This window comes from Mirounga angustirostris, unplaced genomic scaffold (genome assembly GCF_029215605.1).
Source record: "Mirounga angustirostris isolate CCGP_5_RB_7025 unplaced genomic scaffold, mMirAng1.0.hap1 SCAF_1, whole genome shotgun sequence".
Taxonomy (NCBI): domain Eukaryota; kingdom Metazoa; phylum Chordata; class Mammalia; order Carnivora; family Phocidae; genus Mirounga; species Mirounga angustirostris.
The window spans coordinates 107,440,929-107,444,475 of record NW_026991709.1 but is presented as its reverse complement, the minus strand read 5'-3'; the positions used below and the strand labels follow the sequence as shown (position 1 = coordinate 107,444,475).

Below are 3,547 nucleotides of genomic sequence, written 5' to 3'. Positions count from 1 at the left end.
CTTTCTCTGACACCCTAGACAGCAGATTTCTGGAAGGCTTTGACACAGTACCACAGTGACTTCTCTGCCATCCAGTGAGACATGGCCATGCCCTCTCCACCAAGGTCAAGATATCAGTCTTTTATAATGTTTATTCTAGGGGCGCCTGGGTGGCTCAGTTGGTTAAGCATCTGCCTTTGGCTCAGGTCATGATCCCAGGGTCCTGGGATCGAGCCCCTCATCGGCTCCCTGCTCGGCGGGAAGCCTGCTTCTTCCTCTGCCTGCTGCTTCCCCTGCTTCTCTCTCTCTCTATGATGAATAAATAAATAAATATTTATTTATTCTAAAGACTTTTAGAACTATTTATTTTAAAATCTTGATGGGAACAAGGCAAATTTTTATTTATAGCATATCTAAATTTTGATGATACACTGTCTTTTTTTTTGAGCATAGTTGACACACCCTGCCACACCAGTTTCTGGTGTACAACATAGTGATTCAACATCTCTATGCTTTGTACTATGCTTGCCACAAGTGCAAGTCACCATCTGTCACCATACAATACTATTACAATGCCATTGACTACATTCCTTATTTTATACCCTCCATTCTGGTGGCCCATTTATTCCTCAATTGGAAGCCTGCATCTCCCACTCGCCCTCACCCATACTGCCCATACCGCTGCCCCTCTCCCCTCCAGTAACCATCAATTTGTTCTCTGAATTTATAGGTCTGGTTCTGCTTTTTGTTTGTCTATTCATTTGTTTTATAGATTCCACATGTAAGTGAAATCATATGGTATTTGTCTTTCAACTATTTGACTTATTTCACTTAACATAATACCCTCTAGGTCCATCCATGTTGTCACAAAGGGCAAGATCTCATCCTTTTTGTGGCTGAGTAATATTCCAGTAAATATGTGTATATATATATATATATAAACATATACATATAAATATATGTATATGTACGTGTATGTGTATGTGTGTATATATATATATGTATATATATATGTATATGTACACATCTTCTTTATCCATTCATCTACTGATGGACATTTGGGTTACTTCCATATCTTAAAAAATATGGACTGCATTCAGAATTTGCATGTCATCCTTGCACAGGGCCATGCTAATCTTCTCTGTATTGTTCCCATTGTAGTATATGTGCTACTGAAGTGAGCACTAACATACTGTGCTTTTGAAGAATTCCGTTTTTTTTTTTTTTTAAGGGAAAAGGATTATCACGTTTATTCAGAGCCAGAGTGCCCATTGTCATTAATGTTTCATTTAGTAGCCATTCATCTTTCTGAATAACTACAGAAATGCCTTTACTGAATTCCATCAGAGTTTTAGTCTAAGTAAGAGTTACATTTTTGGGAGTACATTGGATATTCAGATAAATTTATTTCATAAGTATTCCCTTTTAGATTTAGTCATAAATTAAAGTTTGCAAATTCTTTGGAATATATGGAGAGTTCAGAGGTAAATGCTTTATTTTGCTTCCTCACTCTTATGGAAATGTGATTGTATACTTTTGCCTTCAGAGGAATATTTCATATTTTATTTCCACTATATATCAAATAACAATGATTCTGTAGTAACTGACTATAGTAATAAATGTATCTATTTGAATTTTTTAACTGTAATGCAAGTGACTAGTATAATTTCTCTGTATTACAAAACTTTTCGCAGAGCTATCAAGTCTTTTGTGTTAACATATTGTAAAATTAAAGCTTCCTGATATTAAACACAGAATATAAAATATTTTTGAAAGTTGAGCCTGTAAGAGTATATTTCCGAACCAAAAAGTCACATATATTAATACAAATGACCCTGAGTATATAATATAATTTTATTCCCGAACTATTTAAGCAATTTTTCTTTTTTTTTTTGAAGATTTTATTTATTTATTTATTTATTTATTTATTTATTTATTTATTTATTTATTTATTTATTTATCAGAGAGAGAGAGAGAGCGAGCCCAAGCGGGGGGAGCGGCAGGCAGAGGGAGAAACAGGCTCCGCTGAGCAGGGAGCCTGATGTGGGGCTTGATCCCAGGACCCTGGGATCATGACCTGAGTGGAAGGCAGTCACTTAACCGAATGAGCCACCCAGGTGTCCCAGCAATTTTTCTACTATGAAGCATGGATACTGGTATTTAAGAACCAATAATACATGGGCATATTATATATTTAAATGCAGTATTACCAAAAACAAAAATTAAATTTAGGTAATCAAAGATTTGATTTGTGTGTGTGTGTGTATATATATATATATATATGTATATATATATGTGTGTATATATATGTGTTTATATATATAAAGTGTATATATATACTTAAATTAAGCATATATACTTGTATATATATATATATATTTAAATTATCAGTATGATTCTAACATTTTCATGAGTCATTTATCTGACTTCAGTATAATAGAAACAGAAGTTTCTAATTCTTATAAAAAATGTTCAGATTTTATAAGTTGGTATAATAGGCCAATTAAGAAAAAAAACTAATAAAACTAGTAAACCAAGCTTTTAGTTATTTAATATAATAAGTTGTGTACTACCTGATATTAAGTGGTACAGAAATCTAAATACATTTACCAGACTTATTAGAAAGTGTATGTTGTTTGTACTCATTAAAGGAATCTTGGATTATGTTAAAAATTATTTAAAACAAGCTGAAGTAAAAGTCTAAATCCAATGCTAATGGGCAAGTTATTGAGCTTTCTGTTCCAGCCAGTGGCAATCTGCCTGTATGTGCACGGCCCAAAAATTGTATCCTGCTCTGCAGCTTGTACATTATTGAGAAATAGCCTTCTGCTCTCTTTGAAGAAGAAGCCTTGAGAAGAAACAGCATCCTTGAGAGTATCAAGTGCCTAATTCCAAACTCAACCATGTCCCTTACCTATATTTCTCTAAACACATATTCACTAGCAAACTATTGTCTCTCTAAGTAAAACAGATTTGTCATGTGTTTGGTCACCCTATCCATCTAGGGAACTGAGAAGTGTGTTTATGCAATTATTTGCAGTATTGTGAATACTAGAGTGTCCCTATGCAAGTCTTTTGCATTAATGTAATAATAAAACAATGCTCAAGTTAATTGCTTTCACTGAGCTGGACTTGAATTACACACAGGCATATAAAAGGTTGCCTAGCAGATGTGATTCCAGGAGCCCAGGGAAAACCGTTTCCCAGAAAAACATCACTACAATTACAAAGATGCAACTACCTGTTCTGATATTTTAATTTTTGGAAAGAACATACAGATATAGATTTAATAGTTAGATATCTCTGAGAGTAATAAACTGCTTTAAATTACACTAAATACCAACAGCAGCTTTTGGTTTGCTAGTGTAATTTCTACAGAAATGCCTTTACTGAATTCCATCAGAGTTTTAGTCTAAGTAAGAGTTACATTTTTGGGAGTACATTGGATATTGTACCCCAATTTTGGAGAATTGGTATGGGGAAAGAGACTGTACTGGGTGTCTCTCAGGAAACTGGGAACATACAGGAGAAAAGGAGTGCAGAAAAGAGCTCTTCAGAGGCAATATAA

At 34.1% G+C, this 3,547-nt stretch overlaps 1 non-coding gene across 1 annotated transcript; it reads right to left on the bottom strand.

The window, feature by feature from the left end:
- Positions 1-1,058: 1,058 nt before the first annotated feature.
- LOC123834969 (U6 spliceosomal RNA) lies at positions 1,059-1,164 on the bottom strand. The gene has a single exon (XR_006788544.1). It is a non-coding gene; the product is annotated as a U6 spliceosomal RNA (small nuclear RNA).
- Between the last annotated feature and the right edge of the window lie 2,383 nt (positions 1,165-3,547).